We start from the raw sequence: 19,871 nt of genomic DNA, 5'->3' as shown, positions 1-19,871 counted from the left end.
AACTTTAGAAGAGATAAGAGTACAAAAAAACCCTAACTGGGCACCGTGACACGGTGCTGTACACCGTGGCACGGTACAACACACCGTGTTGCGGTGTACAATTCTGCCAAAAATGCGTCCAAATTCATTTTAGCGCATGAGAAAAAACACGGAATAGACATGGGAAAGCAATGTGACACGGTGAAGAGTGTCGTTGTCATGGTACAAGGCACCGTGACACGTATGCTTGTATTGTGACAAGGTATTGAAGCTATTGCGCGGTAATTTCAGTTTTTTACGCATTTTCAAAACTATGATAGCTTTTGATCCGTAACTCGAAATAAGGCATATAATACATCGTAGGAAATCTTATCAAATCGAATTTCCAAAAAAAATTATAATCAGGTCAAAATCATTTGTATATTTTAAGATATGGTCGTTTTAGTGAAAGAGTGTCGATTTTAGACCGAGTTTAGTATTTTGCTCATATCTTCTTCGTTTTAAATCGTAATTGGACTTATGATATATCGTTGGAAATATTATTGAAAGACCTATCCAAAAAATAATAATTGGATCAAAATAATAGGGCCACAAAATCAGTTTCTCTTAGTTTTGTGATGTGGACACGAAAAGTGGAAAGTAAGTTATGGTTTGGCAAAATAAGCTAAGCATTGAGTTGGTTTATGAAATGTATTGGGATTGAATATGGATTAAAGCACTCAAAAGATTAAATACTCAACCCAACCAATAACGGCGGTGAAAGTTTTTTCATCATCGAGTTTGTTTTTGGGGAGACATTTTTAGGTGTCTACAGTTAGTTAACCCAAAAGGTATTACAATAAATTCATAGTGTACATACCTTGTCCTAAATTTCCTTCTTTGCAATTCACAGTTGATGATACCCTGACCTCAGATTGATCTTAGAAACTATCACTGCACCTTTCAAGTAATCAAATAGGTCATTTGGGAAATAGTGCAATCCCGCGTCGATTAAAAATGATTTCTTCACCTTCGCCTGAGGTTCTATTACCTGAGGCAAACTTTATTACATTATTCAAATCCATATAATCGATGCATAGCCTCATGCTACCAGCCTTTTTCTTTGCAAACAACACGGGTACTCCCCAAGGTGATGCACTCGGTCTAATATTCCCATTCTCCAAAAAATTAAATCTTATAACTGTTCCTTAACTCACTCATCTCCGCGGGTGATATACCTCATATTTCCTAACAAACCATACTGATTGGCACCATAGAGTAAAAGTCTCAAATTTTAAGTCCAAACAATCGATCCCAATACTTATAGGCTTATCATTCCCTCAATGCAATCAAAAACTCCTTAGATCAAATAAAGAAACATCGATCTAACCACTTTGGTTAGTTTAATCAAACTTATTAGACTTTAACTCCTATATGTCTAACTAAAACTCTGCAGTAGTAGTAATTTCATTCCATTATTAACCTGAGAGCTCTTCTAATGACTCTGTTCTTCCTACCACTAGTAGAAAAATTGAAAAAGACACCGCTCAATGGCCACCGGTTTTTGAAAATCGGTGGCTTAAAAAATGGGCGGGATTAGGCATATGTACATTGCCACCGGTTCAAGCCGAACCGGTGGCATAAATGATAAAGGCCACCGGTTTTGAACCGGTGGCAATAATCAAATAATAAAAAAAAAAAGCCCACCATTCTCTTTTCCCTTCCTTTATATACCCTAACCCTAATATTCTCTCTCCTCTATCGCCTCTCCTGCTCTCCTCCTTCTCTCTATCTCCTTCTCTCCTTCGTTCTTACTCCCCCTCTCTCTCCTTCTCTCCCTCTCTGTTCTCTCGATCTCTCTCTATCCTGCTCTCCCTCTCTGTTCTCTCTCTCGTCTCCCTTCGTCCTCTCTCCTCCGTTCTCCTCCTTCGTCCTCCATCAAATCCGCACTACACAGCCACCATCAACCACCGAAATCACCCAACTTCACCCGAAAAAAATCCATTACCCACGAAATCACCACCACGCCACCACCACACCAGCAACACCAACATCAACAACACCGTCAGATCTACATCATCAACACCAATTTTCGCTCTTTTTCGCAGTTTTTGGGGTTGATATTTCGAGGTTACGGTTTCTGGGTTTAATTGATTTTGTAATTGCTATGTTTAATTGATTTTGGAATTTTCTGGGTTTAATTGATGAGTGTTGATGGGTCTATGTTTCTGGGTTTAATTTGATTATTCAAGGGTTTCTGGGTTTATGTTTAATTCGAAATTGCATGAGTGTTCTGGATTTTTTTTTAATATTTTTTTTTTAATTTTTTTTCGTGTTTTTTGTGAGTTTTTATTTATTAATTTTAATCTTGGTGTTCTGATTTTCGAAATTGTACGAGTATTCTGGTGAAATTGCATGCGTTTTTTTAGGTTTTTTTGTTTTATTTTGAGTTTTCAGTTTTTTTTTCGGGGATTTCTGGGTTAATTTTTTTTTTAATTATTAATTTGAGTTTTCTGGGTAGATAATGCATTTTTTTTTTTTTTTAGTTCTTGAGTTTTATTAATTTTGGTGTTTTAATTGATACAGGTATTAGATTATGACTCCACGAAGAATCAAGATGTTTGTGTCAAAAAAATCAAGATGTTGATTTTGGAATATTGTTTTAAAACTTAATTTTATTTTTTTTGTTTCTGATGTTGTAATTTTATTTATTTATTAATTTATTTTTATGTTGTAATTTTTTTTGATTTTGGTATTGTACAATAACAATTTAATGATAATTATATTTTGGATTATATTTCGGTTGATTTCGATGTTTTTTTTCGATGTTGTGTTTCTTACATAATTACATTGAATCATTGGAGTATATTTCAAGTGGAAAATATATATATATATATATATATATATATATATATATATATATATATATATATATATATATATATATTTACATGCACATTGCCACCGGTTAACCGGTGGCATTTATATATAATACCAAAAAAAAAAAAAAAGCTGGAAGGGTTATTGCCACCGGTTAACCGGTGGCAATACTTATTTTTGCCACCGGTTTTGAACCGGTGGCCTTTGCTTCGGAGTATTGCCACCCCCCAAATGACCACCGGTTCAAAACCGGTGGCATTGGGGGGTTTTGAACCGGTGGCCAATTCATATTTTCACCTAGTGTACAGCTCTTAAATTGATTGTTCCCTTGACTCCCTTTATTCCTGGAATAATACTCAAAATATTCTTGTTTGTTACATAGATTACAAGTGACTAGATAACTATCGTAGTCCTTCCCTAGGTGGTTGTTAGAACAACTTTTTCAATGGTACACTCTTAGTAGTTAGTCTTTAGATTGAAAGTTACTCCTACCTTGGTTATTTTAATTGTTCAAGAAGTTATTAACTTGGTGGATGTTAAACTTCTGCTTCTTAAAGTTATTCTGGTTCCCAAAAGGTCCAGAACTTCTCATAGGCTCTTTTTTATTCTTCTTAGCTTCCAACTCCGCTTTCTCAGCCTTTTCCTTCAATTCCAACGCATGAAGATCTATCGCTCTACTATACAACTCATCCATTCTATCAAACACTTGTCCTGATAACTTGGATTTGAGGGAAGAGGGAATCCCTTCTCAAACCTTCTAGATTAATGCCTATTAATAGCCACAGTATCATCGGTAAATCTAGATAACTCAATGCCTATTAATTTGGTGTAATACTATGTCAATGTGTATTCTCCATCTAGAGCTCTAGGAACTCATCAGCTTTCTACATTTGCAACAATATTGGATAGAACTTATCCCTCACTTGTTCCTTGAACACTAACTATCCAAAATTGGGGAATGCTCTCACAGCCTAATCATTTTATTGCCACTATAATGCAAGTCTGCTTCACCCCTCAAGTAGTTAGTTGCACTACTCAGTTTAGACTCATTCGAACATGCTACCACCACAAACAACTTATCAAACTATCTTAACCATATTTTAAGTACAGTCGGGTCAGATTCTTCCTGGTACATAGAAGGTTTGTTTTGGGAAATATTTTTAAGCAATTCCTCAGTAGGGTTGGGATTGTTATTGTTACCCCTTTCAGCTAGCTGTTAAGCTACAAATTCTAGTTGCCTCAGTACTTCATTCAATTCATTGTTATTGTTTTTTGTCCCTACCATCCTAGTCCTCTTGAACAAAAGAAATGATCACTATTAGGTTGATCACAACTCTCTTGTAACTAGACAACAACCAAACTACTAAAATCAAGCATAAAAGAAATCATTTTAAATTATATTTGGGACACCTACGCATTTCCCTTACTAAATGGTTAAAGCCTTAAAAGTAGAGTATGAAAGAAAGGGAAAACTAAAGCATGGGAAGCAAAGATGAAGCACAAGAGTAGTTGCATAATTTATTAACATCCACTACACTTAAATTTTCAAAAATCAAAGTAACATATATACTCGAATTACCTGATATTCAGACTCGTTTGTAATTTCCACAAAGATTCAATTTTAGAATGAAATTTTGATTCAATGCCTTTATAGGATAGAGAAGGTACTTGGTATTATTAAGGGGTAAGGGGTAAGAAAGATTAAATGAAGGAAAATAATATGAAAAAAGGGTTAATGAAATCACGTGACTGATGAATGCCATGTTTTTGAGGTTAAACTTGAAAATCTGAGGAGCGGTATGTCCTTGCAAAATAAATTGTTTAAATGGTACTTTCTCACAAAAAAAATTATAATGTAGTTTTTGACAAAAAAATGTCCTTTAAAAAGTAGTTTCTGACAAATTTTCCTTATTTAAAGACTTAATTTCTCATGTTTTAACTGTTGTATGTAACAAGGTTTACAATAATAAAGTGAGGTTAACAACCCTCATTGCTTTGAACATAACTCCGTCCATGCTCCTAATTTAATACCGCTGAACAATCAATTAAAACAATTTTAACTAAAGGGTAAAACAAACTTGTAAGTTCTAATAAACTAATTAATCACTACTATCATAGTAGTAGTTGTCTGTATCATGGTTGCTATCACCTTCATTCATGTCATCTTCACCCCGAAACCCCCGACGAGGACAAAGTGGTTTGCCTGGATACTTATCCTTCTTCCTCCTGAGGCGTTTAGAAGATGAAGGTTTGAATCTCTTCTTTTCACTCTTTAAAATGGGGAGAGTTTGCTTAAGTGGTGAAGTCGAGACCTTTTGCTGGTATCTATTTAAGAAATTAAAATGCAATTAACTAACACTTGTATTAATAAAATATAATGAAATCTATGTAATCTTAATTATACAAGCACTAAAAATTTGTTTATACAAATTTAAATTTGAAAGAGTTGTTGTTTAATTTGCTGTGTATTAAGATTTTTTTTTTTTAAAAAAATATTCTTTTAAAAATTAATTCTCATGTAAAGTCGGAAGTAGCTAACCCAACTCTCCTTGATGTCCAATATTTATTTGTGAAACAAAAATGCATGATAATCCTCAATACGACTAAATTTCACTTTCTCTCTTATGTTGAAAGTTGGAGGTCTGCTATCCCTTTTTAGCTCACGGATACTTTTTTTCACCTCAATTTTTATTCTTTGTATAAATCCAACACACCTAGACCTTTAGGGACTTTGATTTCTCTCCATCATCTTAATATTTGCAATTTCATGTCATCTATAATTTTTTTTTACATTCTTTTTGTTTTAAGGGGAAGTGTTAAAATATTATTTCGTTGCTTTGTTAGCAGAGGAGCCACAAGGTTAGAAGACTTTATATCCTTTTTGTTTTAGATCTAATTGGGATATACATATTATAGTAGCCTCACTAATTTGGTTAGTTTTAGTTTGTATTTAATTATTTTTTTCAAAATTTTACATAAGTATATGACATTTGACAATATGAATAACATACACTTAAAGTTACTATATAGTTCAATTCTAATCAATTTACAAAGTAATTAGATTATAAATGTAGTCAATGGATTTATCTATCATTTAACACCAGCAGTAATATTTCTATAAAGATTAAGTTGATTAAGGGATTTTTGGTCATCAATGTGAAGATTAAATCAAATTAATTGAAATAACGATAAAAGGGAAAACTTTACTTGTTTTGCGTCGAGTTATTGTTATTCAATGTTACATTAGCATTCTTTTGTTCACTCAACTGTGCCAAGGTTTTTTCCATCTGTGAGAAAATTGTAACATGTAGTGAATGATATATAATTGAACACCATATATAATAGAATGATAAATAATGTATACTTTGCAAGTATAGTATGTAGTGAATCAAAGAAAAATAGAATGAAAAATAATTTATACTTTACAAGTCTTATAGATCTCACATATTTATCAATTCAAGGCTAGAAAATATTTTTTTTTCAAATAAAAGGTAATATTAATATGATATAAATAATGCATGTGATTTTGAGTGGTAAAAATTTGCTTTTGCAAAAGTGCATTTGATTGCCAATTTCAAATCCCAATGCTCATTTTTTTTTTTACGATAGCAAAATATATTAATAAAATCAGAGTTTACAAAATATGAAACAAAAACTAAAACTTACCACTACATGAATTTTAACATTTAAGTCTTTAAAACTTTCGACACTTAAAACAATAGGAAAATTTAACATAAACAAACAAATCATTGGGCGCTATTCCCATATTGGACTAACCTTTAAATCTACCAATATTAGACACAAGTTTAACATTTTTCTCCCAAAAAGGACCAAACAGGTTACCTTACCTGTTATACCAGATAAAATTCCATTTATCATTAAATCGTTGGTCATTTTTTTTTTTTGATAATTTTTACAAAAAAAAAAAAAAAAAAAAAAAAAAAAAAAAAAAAAAATTCCACCCTTTCCCACCACAATCACTCCCTTCCTCTACCAACGGCCAACTTGACGTCGGCGACCTTCAATGCCACCGGAATTATCGCCACCTACACCTTAACCTTCACCACCACCACCTATGTACACCATTAGCAACAACCACCACATATACAACCATACCAACAACCAAAACCACCGAAATCACCATACCTACCAACCAACCCACCAATAACAACGAAACCACCATATCAACCCACAGAAAACACCCATACCAACCCACCAAAGTCAGTCAAAACATCATACCAACCACCAACCAACCTACCAAAACCATCCAAAAACCCATACCCAAAATCTACCATAACCATCCTCACACCACCACCACCACCACCACCAAGTTTCGAATTTCAGCCCACCCAACTCCCGTCCACACTGTGAAACTACCCCACACCCATCTCATAACAACCAGCGCACCTTTCCTGCAAAATCATCTCATCTTCCTTTAAATTCTCAATCTTCCAATTCTTCTTTCTTTATACATCAATTTCTCACTTTGTTTTTCAATTTAAGGTTTTCATGGGGAGCGGGGTGTGGTCTGAAAATGCAGTGGGAGATATTAAAAAATGGGAGAAGGGGGAGAGGGAGTGGGAGTGGTGGCTGGAAAGGGAGGAGAGGTGGAGGAGGTTATGGTTAGTAGTAGGGTGAGGGAAAGTATTTTTAAATTTGAAAAAATAATTTAAGGTTTTTAATTAAAAGAAAATTTAAAAAAATGACCGGTTGTACAAGTCACTTGTCATTTGGGTTTATTTTGGGAGAAAAAAGATGCAAACTTTGGTCTATTTTTGGGAAAGATTTAAAGGTTCGTCTATTTTGAGAGAACGGGGCAAAGCTTGATTTGTTGTTGTTAAATTTTCCAAAACAATATTACATAACTGGGGTTGGCAGGACATGTTGCAAATTAGGACATCCTTATAGGCCAAAGAACGGATACCTACTACAAAACACAAACAGAGCAGAGATTACCGAAATTTCTCAATCATGGCTAGTTTAATCTTACCTAGTAGGATCAACTTATCACCAAGTAAGGCCATGTAACTGGTCAATTGCACATGTGACCTTTCGTTCACAAGCTATTCTTGTTGGCAAGAAAGCTTTGACAACGTCGAGGTTCGAGAAACCCCAAAATAAAGTTTGGGCGCCTACTTCGGATAGAAAATTTTAAGAGTAATTATCACTACAAAGAAGGAAAAAGAATGACAACAATAATCATTCCAACATAACACACACTTCACTCTAGCCATGATCAACTTTTTGTTTGTCTCCCAAATAACAACACCACCTGTTAACTTTCTCAACAATACAATAAAACCAAATCCCTTAATGAGAAATCTAAACTCCCTCCTCACACAATTATAAAATTAAATATACTATAGTCAATACTACCAAAAATACAAGACAACAACAAAGAAAGACTTAAATAAGCCTTACATAATTTAAAAAGTAAAGTAAACTCTTAATAACACCAAGAAAAAACATACTTGGGTAACAAGACCAAATCGAAGAGCACCTTTCGAACCCAAAATCCAAAACCATAATAGCAAAGAAACTCAAAACCCTAACCCTAACTTCGTCGTTTCCGTCACGAACCAATCTTGACGGCAGCGTTAGGCCTAGCCCTTTAGTGCAAGGACCTATGAAAACCTTAACTTTACCGTTTTCGTCACAGTCAAAATTACCAATGACCTTTGACAGTGGCGTTAGGCCTAGTTCTTATACTTTGATTTGCCGGCGAAATACTTTGAACGTGAACCTTCCCCTCTAAGGTGGGTAATACAGGGGCTTTTCGAAATCTTCTTAGGCGGGATAAGACTCACAAAACACCTTCTAAAATAAGAATAATTGATCTTTAAGAGAAAAGATGAGGGAGTCGACTCGTAGTTTAATTTGTGAGGATGAAGACGCCTAAAAGCAAAAAAGGGGAAAGAAGAAGAGGAGAAGGGAACGAAGTAAAAGAAGAAGAGGAGGAAACTTGCCAGATTGCGGTTGTGGCGCCGAAACTCCGGCGAGTTCCTACGGTTTTATGGGGTTGGGGGTCATAGAGAGTTCGGAGAGAGAATAAATCCAAATGCTCACAAGAGTGATTTTATGTTAGGTTCGTCAATGGGCTCATTGCACTTTAAAAACTGTTTTAATTTTTTTTTGTTGCTAATAATATTTATTTTTTTTAGGCAGGTCTACACTATTCTTCTTATGTATAGTCTTCCCTACTATATTATGTGCAACAGTATATATAAAAGTAAATTTTCTGTAAAGACATAATCCTTAACTTTATAAATATATGATACCATAAAAGTACTTTCATAAAATAATTTATTAATATTGTCATTATCAAATATATTACTTCCTCCGTTCTATTAATATTGCAATAATGGACTTTTTGCACTATTCATCACTCTTGTTTGACCATAAAATATGAGTTATACGTTAAGCAAAATATAGTCAAGTGGGATCTTGTTGGATTCGTCTCATAAAATACTTTCATAATATCAACTTTTTATAATTTTTATTCTTACACAATTATAGATATTTAGCATATAAAAGGTGTTTCGGGATGCGTAATTTCCTCCTTGTTGCAATATTAACAGAACGGAGGAAGTATAAATCTTTTGCCTATTAAACTGCATGTTAAAATGATTGGTTACTTTTACATATAAGACATATAGTGTAATTGATTAGTTTATTTAATTTTATAGAGAGTATAAATTTTTATGTGTTCTCTAAACTAGAAGTATGTATCTATCTCTAGTTACCATATGTATATATAATTTTAATTAATTAAGATCTAAATCTAAACACCAATTAGTATGTACTTATATCAACAATAAAATTATGAAATAACCATACCGTTTTATGAAGATCTTCTATCCGGTGGAGCATACGTTTGTTCTGCCAATCATAAACAAAATAAATGACTAAGATACTAACATGTTAAAGTAAATTAAAACACATGAGTTTTTGTACTGATTTGAAAAATTAAAAAATAAATACCTTCATTGATCGAACTTGGCGTAGAGAATTTTCCAGGTGGTTTTCATACTGCTCTAAGTCCGTCATACTAAAATTTGACAAATCCTTCGTTGGTGAATCCTAGTATATAAACAATAGATAAATACGCGATATATATATATATGTATTTTAAAATAATTGCTTCATAAAATAGAATATTATGTAGTATAAATTTAAAATTTTAGATAAGATAATTATTAGTGTTTAAAGTAATAATTTTATATATATATATATATATATATATATATATATATATATATATATATATGAGATCCCCCTCAACATCTTAACAAAATACAATGATTACATTTTAATGTTACCAAACTTAGCTTAATACTTATATAAGCATCACACCCCGAAAATACCCAAAATAACTTTTTTTTTCCTCATTTTTTTTTGTAATTTTGGGGTTTCGGATTTAAATCCTTAAAAAAAAAAGCACTTTACTCCATATATTGTTTAAAATATCTTGCTATATCGCATAACTTTTTAAAAAAAAAAAAAAATTAACACTAAACTTTTGAGTGTTACTCGTTTTAATTATTTCTCTTTACCTTGTAGTTTTCGGAGTTGTTACTCACTATGTTAGATTTATAAAGTGGCACACAATAGTGAGGGCTAATTAGTTTGTCCAGCCCCTAGGATAAGCCTAAGTTACATTTATATATTCTATTATAGATATTAGTGAAATAATACATAATGGCCCTCAAGATCCACATTTTCTATTTGGTGGACAAATAAAATGTCATAATTTTTAATGGCACTAAAGATTGGTATAATTCTAATTAGTGATCTTTTTTCATTATATGGTTAGCCATTTGTGATTTTGAGCTCATTTTTTTAACCATAATCCAATAAATTACTAACCAATTAACCTCCATATAATTTAACCCAAACCCCATTTGTGATTTTGAGCTCATTTTTTTAACCATAATCCAATAGATTACTAACCTACCTCCTAATATTTTAACCCAAACCCTTATTGACTTACCACCACCAGTCCACCACCCAGCTGCCACTGCCACAACACCATCTGGCGACCTAAACTACCCTTTCTCTCTCCTCCATCCCCAACCACGAATCCCCTTCCCTTCCCACTCCCCCTACATTCCCTAGCCACCTGGTCAGTGCCTAACCTCCCCTTGCCACTCCTTAAAATCAATGCAAACCTAACCAATAATCCCAACACCTGAGTTAGTGAAGGATTTTAAGGGTAGGGTAGTTTGGTTTTCTAAGGGTAGTTAAATATCGAGAAAGTTTCTAGGTGGGGTGGCCAGAAATCAGAATGGAAGAGGAAGGCCAGGGGTACGATCTGGTATCTAAGGTGATACGGTAGCGGTCGCACGATCTAGTTGTTGTGCGATCTGGTGTGTGGCGTGATATGGTGGTTCGCGTGAAACGGTGGTGCGCGTCTTGTGTGGTATGGTGGTTTAGACTCGCGTTGTGTGACATTAAGGGATTAGTTGGGAACAGAAAAGGGTTGAAAATCTAATCAAGATTTTCCGTGGGTTTTAAGGTGGTCGTGCGACGTCATTGTTGTTGTTGGTGCTTAGTGGTGTGGCGAGGAGAAAGGGGAAGGTGGAGGTGCCGGAAAAAGAAATGGGAAAGAATGGGAGGTGGTTAGAAAGTTAATTGAGGCAAGAGGGTGGCCTAAGTTATGATAGGGAAAGGGAAGAAGAAGAAGAAGAAGAAGAAAAAGAAAGGGGAAAAAGAAAAAAAAAGTATTTTTTTAATTCATGGGTAAGTTAGTAACTTAACTATATTGAGCTAAAAGGTTAGCCATAATTTGTTGGTTAAGTCCATTAATGAAATAAGGGCACTACATACAGTTTTACAAATCTTTAACGCCACTAGAAATTATGGTATTTTTTTTGTCCACCAAATAGAAAATGTGGACCTTGAGGGCCACCATGTAGAATTTCCCTAGATTTTAAAATAAATAAATAAATAACCTATTACATTACTTGGTATGTGTTGACTATTGTATACTGTATCAACTGAAAATCAATCAATTCAAGACTCTTCATATATATTATGAGTGCATACATCAACCGAAGTAGTATTTATAAATATTGCGAGTGCATACGAATTTTGCAACTATTTACCTATATATGTATGTAGAAAGGAGGTTTAGAAAATCAAACTAACGATATAAAAAAGATAAAAGCTACTATTGTTCTACTCCGTACTATCTATAAGAGATGATAGCAAAGTTGGATAATAACTAACATAAGATTTAAGCAATAAGCCAATAATTTTAGCATCATTATTATATCATCCAAGAAACTCCGCCAGTGGGTTTCCCGCTGCCAGTCCCAAGCCTGGATAAAGGAGGAGGGTTACGGTAGGCCAGTGACAGCCAGTATAAAACTTCTTCACATCCCATGACATGAGCCAAACAGATATCGGAATAATCAAATTTGGTTCATGTTAGCCGACCCCACTTTTGGGATTAAGGCTTTGATTGATTGATTGATTGATTGATATTATATCATCCAAGAGGTGATGTATGGGTGTCCCTCCTAAAGACCATTATGCCCCTCATAACCCATTATTAATACAGGAAAAAATCAAGGTTTGTTTAAAGAGAAATTTATTAGTTGTAGACTTACCAAACAATAAACATAATTTCGACAAAAGCAATGATTGCAATTATTGATACGGAATCAAATAAATGACATGTAATGAAAAAAAACATGTTCAAATTATAAAACAAAAAATGTGAAATAAATTAGCATATAACATAAAAGTTTCAAATCGCATGAATGTATTTTAAATTAAAAAAAATACTTTTTAATAAAATATTAATTTAAACTATAAGTAAATACGGTGCTAATTAAGGGTACATTACGCAGTATTGATAAATTTCTCAAGATTTATTATAATTTTGGTACTTATAGAATTTGCTCAATCATGAAAAATAAATAATTGTTAAAATCATATTTGATGACAAATTACAAAATTCTTTGTACATACTTCTAATCATCTACATGATTTTTATATATTTTATTTCTATCGCTTGGTTAGGGTATTTTCACAAAGTTATGACATAGATGACACATAATAATAATTAATAAAACGTCTTATGCATAAAGGACTAGTAATTAACTAAACTCAAGATTAATTGTAAATGTTCATATGGCGAACTCTTCATCATTTTTTAATCATTTCTTTTGGACTTGACCAATACTGCCTCTAAATTGAAATCTTTATCATAAGTAAGATCGCAACCTACAATAGCTAAATCCAAACGTGTTTGGAATAGAGATTCATTAATCAAAGACAAATTAATCACAAAGAACAAATTTCAAAATTAACTATATCAAATTAAATTATGCCCCTAATTTAAGATTATAACCCTAATTAAAACCTTAATTAAGATTGACGTTGCTAGTAATAATATGTAATTTGAAGAAGAGCAAATTTACATACTACAAATCACGATTAGCTTATAATGGTGAAACTAAAAACCAATTGAACTAGAATATTAAACAAAAATTTAGGTCCTCGTAATCAATTTCATGCGAGTGATACCAAAATCAACCGAAACTACAAGATCATTAGATTTAGAGTATTAAAAAGAAAATTTAAGAAGAACAATATAATTAAGGAGATGGTTTTATGCTCACAATGACTAATTTGCTGCCGAGTTGAACCCTTGAACACCCACCTTCTCGCTTCAATTCCATTGATTCACAATCTTCTTAGTAATTCTCCTTCTTTATTCTGAGTAAATTTGCATACCCCAATTAGGTATAAGGGCTCTAATTTATACACAAATATTTATGATATTTTTGGAAGCAAGGAGATAATACCCAAAATTAATTGGGTAAATAATTTTCTTTCTTAATTTTAAATATTTATATTGGCCAATATAATTTATTGTGATTCAGTGGGATTGTCCATGTAAATCCTTTGCAAATTTGATTCCCTTCCTTTTTTGACATGATTGAGTAAGAGGATCAATTTTGGCTAAAGAAGAAATTGGAAGCTTTTTTTACTCCTCTATTTCCCTTTTATTTCTTTTGTATTTGGAAGAGTAAAGTGATTATTTAAGTCAGTGACGGAGAATAGTGGGCACAAGTTAATTGGGCCAAGAAGAAACATGGACTTCCTTTCAATGTTTTCATATTACTTGGGTTACCTAATATAGAATAAAATAATAATAAGTAGAAGTATACTTAATTTTATCCTATAATTTCAAAGATCTTTCGCATGCGAATTTCAGGGTTATGCTCGACATCCTCAAATAACTTTAATTTGTGAGTCGTGCTTGGAAATCTGATGGCAGCAAGCCTATTTGACAAAGCAAGGCGCCATATTTTAACGCGTTTTGGTTCGTTATTAACTGAGTTCGTACATTGTAAAGTATTTTGGGCCTAAATAAAAAGTATATTGAGTTTGTTTAAGGACAAATAATTGTTTTTGGTTTGAAAGGGGTTTTAAAGGCATTTTTCCTTTGCATTTTAAAGTTACATACACTTAGTGCGTATTTTCTTATTAGTGTATGTTATCGGTTTTTTGCTGATTCATATTTGTATTTGTAGCTATCATAGCCTTGTGATAACCCATTTATATGGCGACCCGTATGACAAAATAAAGAGAAGTGACAAGTAGAAGAAGCATGAATAGCATGTTGAGATTGAGTGTTGTGAACTATCTATTACCTTTTATTTTTCTCTCATATATTTATTTTGATGGTATGTATATTTTGATGTTAGTGATGTTAGTATTAACAATTGTTTTGTATTTTAGCATTAGTTTTGGATTTTTTTAGAGTTGTTATTGGTTCTAATAAAGACACTAATAAATAAAGTCGAGTTTCGTAACTGGGCTATGAGGCAGTGGCTTTCTAATGAACTTTTCATCAAGTGTCATTCCATATGGACAACAACTATGTAAAATAAAATGGCAGAATAGATGTTCATCCATTAGGGTTAACTGTTTTAAATACCCTAATTTTGTTTTAAAAAGAAGACATTACAACGGGCTCTAAGCTGTCGTAATTAGTATCGGTTATAAAACCGTCGTAGACTAATTATTTTACGACGGTTTTAAGCCGTCATAAATTTTTTTTTTTCAATATTTTTGACATATTTTTTTAAAAAATTATATTCAAATAACCTCTGCGACGGTTTTATTGGCCAAAAACCATCGTAATTTTGCGACGGTTACTAAATCCATCATAATATTAGGACGCCACTAGAAAATAATCGTAAACGTCCAATATTACAACGTTTTTATTGGTCGTCATAGAAAAAATGTTGTAATTTGATTGATTTTTTGTAGTGGTAGACTCTACGACAAAATATGGGTATTTTGTTGCAGTTGAAGCAAAAAGGGAACTGTTTAGATTAAAAAGTTTTTAATAAAAGCAGGCTTTGCACCTTGAGCTATACTATGACAATAATGGTGTCATTGCCTAGTTAAAGGAATCATGCAAGCCTAAGCATGTAATGAGGAAGTATCACCAGGCCTCATTAGAGAGATTGTTGACAGGCGGAATGTTAAGATTTGCAAAGTTCACACGGATGAGAATATATTGATGATGCTCTTACTAAACCTCTACCTTAGCCTAAGAATGAAGACCGCACTAGGGCTGGTGGTTTGAAGCAAGTGCTAGAGTGGATTTAGAATTGGACATGTTTTGAGAAAACATATTACAATTGTTATACATTATTAACTTGCAAATTCATGTTTAAGGAATTTCATTTCTCTTATTTAAATATGGTTTGATATTAAATAAAAATGACCAAAAATAATCATGAATTTCAATGGGATATCAAATATGATGATTTGGTAAGTGAAACACAAAAGTAAACTGAATTTATATATTATTTACAAGCTCCTAGTTTGAAATCATTAAACAAGGAATAAATAATTTCAACAAAGGATAAGATTGATTGATAGCACAATTTCATGAATACATGGATCTGTATGACATTATGCATATCAAACCTAGACCTACCTTGAAGTAGTTCAAGTAAAGATCTTCTGATTATATTAGTGGATTCCATAGACATGAGTAAAACACTATCTTTCCACAATGATTAGTTTAACTGTGATTGTACTCCAAAGTTATACCGTAAAAGGAGACATAAAGTGTAATACCCCACATTTTTACAATATTTTATATGTAAATTATATATTTTATTTTATACATTCAAATGATACATTTTATATTTAATAAAATATTATTTAATTATAAAAATAAGTGTGTAGAAATTAATATGAGCAATTAATTGAGACAATTAAATATATTGAATTGGGTTGAATTAATTTTAATCATTAGACTAGTTGGTTGGGAAGTAGAAGATTTTTAAAAGCCCAACGAATTGGCCCAAGGATAAGTTGTAAAGAGGTAGAGTTTTAGTAATGAAAAATTTGCAAATAAAATATTTCTAATTTTAAAAGATGGTAGATATACCCTTAAATTAAACTTAAGGAATTTCTTATTCAAGTTTATTTGTTAGATTTCACAAAAACTCCAAAATTAGTATTCTTACTTTTCTCTCTCCTATTTTTCTCTCTTTTTCTCTTTATTTCATGGCTCTCTCTCGATCCACCATTGGGCCACCGCCGGACGACCAGCAGCAGCTAGCCAACGGTTCCTTTCTCTCCTCTTTTCCGGTTCAATAGTAAATAAAAAAAAATTCTTTCTCTTTTAATACTTAAAGCTTGTTTATCTAATACAAAAGCATGATTTTACTTATGATTTGATGTTGTTTTTGAATAATTATTGTTGGTATTTATTGTTGGAATTTTCATATTGGAATTTGATTAAAAACCTCTAATTTACAAACCCTAAAATTTGGGAATTTGACGATTTTGATTAGGGTTTGATCTTAGTTTATTGTGGTTGATAAATTGATGATTAGAGCATGCTTTTTAATGAGTTTTAAGCCCTCAATTAATGTTGAAAATTGATTATACACACTATTCTTTAATTGTTGTCTTAGACTTTGAATACCCATAAAAGGGAAAAGGGAAAAGGTTTATAATGATTTAAATATAATTTTCTGATTTACTAGTGATGTTTATATATTAATAAGTATGATGAAATTTTATTTAAGTCACCAAAATTGAGGTTTTGGTGAAGGAGTTTTAAAACCCACACAAGGAAATAGATTTAAGGCTTTTAAACCATTAAATTGAAATTGATTAGTAGGTATGAAATATTTAAAGTTGCTGGAAATTTGTGTTAGTAGTGAATTAATTTTGGTTATGTATTTCTAATTGTAATACCCCGGAAATTCCCTTAATTTAAAATACTCTTTTTACTCTAATTAAAAATATTTTAAGGAAATATCCAAAATATTACCGCCACCGTGATAACTAACTTTCAAAGTCTATTTTTCAAAGTCACATAGCGAAAGTCTAAAATAAAAACCAACTTTCAAAATAAATGTTGAGTTCACAACCTCAAAACAAAATAGAAATAATTAAATCACAAGTTGGAACCAATTCAAACATGACCCTTTGTAAAACCCAACTTTAAATAAACACATCAAGGTTAGTCCATAATAAACAACTAAATCATAAAACTAAGAAAGCATAACAAGTAATATCGGCACTCATTTCCCATCATGACCTTCATGCTTCAAGTACCTATCACTTCCCCTTTATTTCAAGCCTCTACTCACCATAAAAATGGGTTATAGTAGGGCCAACCAAAGGAAAGCCAAACACAAACACAAAAGTACGAATAAGCAAAAGCTGAGTGCATATGCACTACACTAACATGAATATCCTATCAATAAGAATAGTAATAAAATATGATGGCCATACAATCACATTCACCTTACCTTTGACTCATAACTAGCAATACTAGTTATTAAATTATAGCTTTGGATTCCGCATCGAACGGGTTTCCTTCCTTAAAAATATAATCCATTAAAATGGAGCTTCCAATTAGGGAGTTACCCCAATTGGCACTTACTATGTCACACCTTCGTGACGAAATTCCAGCGAAAAATAATTATAAAGAAAGTACAACGTTCTGTACCCCTATAGAAGCTATGGTTAAATATAAAACCCCATAACTCCCCCCATATGTTCATACACAAGGTATATATGTTCCAAGAGTTTTAGTGTGTATCCTCTTACACTTTATGTGATTTACCAATTTAACATGTGAAGACTCCAACCAATCAATCAAGAATAAACATAACAACAATCAACACATTCTTCCAGTTAATTCTTGAATTAATTAGTGAGCACATACTATTTATTTTAATTAAGGTTCCTTTCCTAGTTTTGTGCACAAAATTGCGTGATTACTACCTTGGTGCATAGAATGCACTAATAAACTTTTTTGAATAAAGCTCAGCTTACTTGAGTGAGCAATTAAATAAACTTACTTCCTTGACTCAACACCAATAATAAATGGGTGAGAATAAAATTCATGAATCATGTTCAATAATTCTAATTATATCTCTTTTAAACATATATAGGTCTTGGTTATTAGTTTCATGCTTCCTTGATACTCAAAAATAAAACATACTTTCATGATTTACATATATTCAACTTGTATATGCTTCAAATATCATATTTACATGCTTGCATATATAATAATTCATGTTCAACCAACATCAATTCCAAACATATAATCAACCAAACATGCTACTACTTCATCACTTCAATCACAATTCACAATCCTAGCATGATATTATGCATACACAAATATTCTTGTGCACATACGTACCTTGAATAACGCCTTACCTCGGCCACACTTTCTAGAAATTTCCTAGTTCGAAATTTCCTACAATTAAAAATACATAACTATAATTAATCCACTATTCTCACAAATTTCAAGAACTTAAATACTATTTAAATCATACTAATCAACCCCTTTTAATGACAATAAAGCCATAAAACTTTTTCTTTAAGTGGGTACTTTAAATCCTTTCAAAAAGACTTGATTTTCATGACTTAAATAAAATTTCAGCATACTTATTTAGTATAAAACATCACTTTTATACTAGGAAATCATATTTAAATCATTAAAACCTTTTTTCCTTTTATGGGTAATCAAACCATGCCTTTAAAACATAATTAAAAAGTAGTGTCTGTAAATAAATTCCAGCATTAAATTAAATGTTTTAAACTCCTCAAAAACATAATTAGACCATGAATTAATAAAAAACAATAACCTAACTTCAATCCCTAATCAATTATACAAAATCCCAATTTCTAAGGGTTTATAATTTGGGGTTTTTAATTAAATAAAAATCTAAAATTTATGTTAATAAATTAGCAACATCAAAATCCCAAAATCAATACCAAAACATAATAAAATCATGCCTTTAAAACAATAAATCAATAGAATTAATTTTAGGATTGAAAGAAGTTTTTTTTTATACACACACACCGAAAAGAGAGAGAATGAGGATGAGAAAGTGTGTCGGCCGGCTGTCGGCGCTGTTGCTGCCGCTAGTGGTGGTGGTGGTGGCGCCGGTGTGTTGGCCGCGCAAGAGGAGGGAGAAGGAGATAGAGAGTGGCGTGGGATTTAGGGGGAAAAAGGAAGAAAAGGAAAAAAAAAAAGGGAAAAAGAAGAGAGAAAATAATGAGAAAACCTTTGAATTTTTGCGAAATCTGAAAATTATGAACTTGTGTGGAAAAATCTTGAGGTTTTAAAGCAATTATACTCTCCTTTTAAAAATAAAACTCATATTCACAACTTTGCCAATAGTAATTCCTAATCCCCTTAAAATTCTCACTTTGGGCCAAATTATTAGGCTCCTAAATTCCCAATAAGATGGTCCGCTCATTTAAATACGATTGACCTAATTAAAAATACTTTTATTGTCTCAATTCATCATGCATTTTATTTATACACACTTACAATATATTTAAATAAATAATTTCTTTTAAAAATGAAATAAATCATTTTAATAAATAAAATATTTAATTTTTATATATAAATATATATAATAAAACTACGGAGTATTACACTGATTGTAGGGAGTTTTGAGTTAGGCGATTTCTAGTAAGTGTGGCCAAATTAAGGCACTATTCAAGGTACGTATGCGTGT

General features: G+C 32.0%; 2 long non-coding RNA genes across 2 annotated transcripts; one reads left to right on the top strand and one right to left on the bottom strand.

The window, feature by feature from the left end:
• Positions 1-1,867: 1,867 nt before the first annotated feature.
• Positions 1,868-2,765, top strand: LOC145630584 (uncharacterized). Its single transcript, XR_014112105.1, has 2 exons — positions 1,868-2,088; positions 2,545-2,765. It is a non-coding gene; the product is annotated as an uncharacterized LOC145630584 (long non-coding RNA).
• A 1,957-nt stretch (positions 2,766-4,722) lies between these two features.
• On the bottom strand, positions 4,723-13,827 carry LOC145630583 (uncharacterized). Its single transcript, XR_014112104.1, has 4 exons — positions 13,467-13,827; positions 9,820-9,918; positions 9,676-9,717; positions 4,723-5,163 (listed from the first exon to the last, which is right to left on the bottom strand). It is a non-coding gene; the product is annotated as an uncharacterized LOC145630583 (long non-coding RNA).
• Between the last annotated feature and the right edge of the window lie 6,044 nt (positions 13,828-19,871).

This window comes from Chenopodium album, chromosome 5 (assembly GCF_948465745.1).
Source record: "Chenopodium album chromosome 5, dcCheAlbu1.1, whole genome shotgun sequence".
Lineage (NCBI taxonomy): Eukaryota > Viridiplantae > Streptophyta > Magnoliopsida > Caryophyllales > Amaranthaceae > Chenopodium > Chenopodium album.
This window is presented reverse-complemented; position numbering and strand designations above follow the sequence as displayed.